This window comes from Gekko japonicus, unplaced genomic scaffold (genome assembly GCF_001447785.1).
Source record: "Gekko japonicus isolate JY-2015 unplaced genomic scaffold, Gekko_japonicus_V1.1 scaffold2231, whole genome shotgun sequence".
In the NCBI taxonomy this organism is placed as follows: domain Eukaryota; kingdom Metazoa; phylum Chordata; class Lepidosauria; order Squamata; family Gekkonidae; genus Gekko; species Gekko japonicus.
This window is the reverse complement of record NW_015173740.1, coordinates 127,380-128,273: the sequence shown is the minus strand read 5'-3', so window position 1 is coordinate 128,273 and position 894 is coordinate 127,380.

Sequence of the window (894 nt, the reverse complement as noted above, 5' to 3'; positions counted from 1 at the left end):
GACCATGGGTCAAAATCCCTCAATGCCCCCCCCCCCCCGGTTCTAGTCTTACTTAGGCAAACCTTGCAGGAGAAAATTGCCAATTCTGGCAAGGTAGAGATGGAAGACACACATCTCACCCCAGCTCCTTCTCCTGCCCCCTCTCTTCCTACAGCCGGGGGTGGGGGGAGAGACAGAGAGAGAGATTAATTTAATGTTGACTTGGTGTTACCTGCTCTGAGCCCTATTATGCAGGGAAGGGCGGACTATAAATTGAATATATCAATAAAATAAATAGAAATTCATGAACAGTCCATAAGTTTCCTGAGAATTACTAATACCCCTCTCTAAGACTATGGCAGCATTAGAGCTGCAGGAGTTCCCCTCTAAGGAACAGTCAGGCCCTCCTAATTCTCAGACCAATAGCTGGTCAAGGGAATAAGAATTCTTCTCTAGGTCTAGTGCAGTAGAGAGGGTTTTTCCCTTTCCATCAGTTCTTTCAGAAAAATTTAAATGCTGAATGGGCAAAACCTATGGCCAGCAAGCAATCATATGTTTTACTAGAAATTGTATGTTTTATCATATTTTATACTTGCTTTTTGCAGGTGCCACTAGTGGATGCTCCAGTAACAGCTTTGCAGTCGCCTGAGCTTTTGTCAGAAGATGGTGAGGGCACTTTCCAGCACAATTTTTACAAGGGGGGAAGGAAGCTTATGAAGACTCTACTATGACCATTAGAGCTCCTGTTCCGGTCCCAATAGTCTCAAGACTGGCTGTTGTCTGGTGTACGAGTCTGTTCCAGCTTATTTCAGCCAGCAGCCGTTGCATGCTAGAGGGAGCCATTAGGGTTCTTACAGCTCACTATGGCAAATGCAACCCTTGGTCCCTTACCATCTTTCCAGAACTAAGGCATCT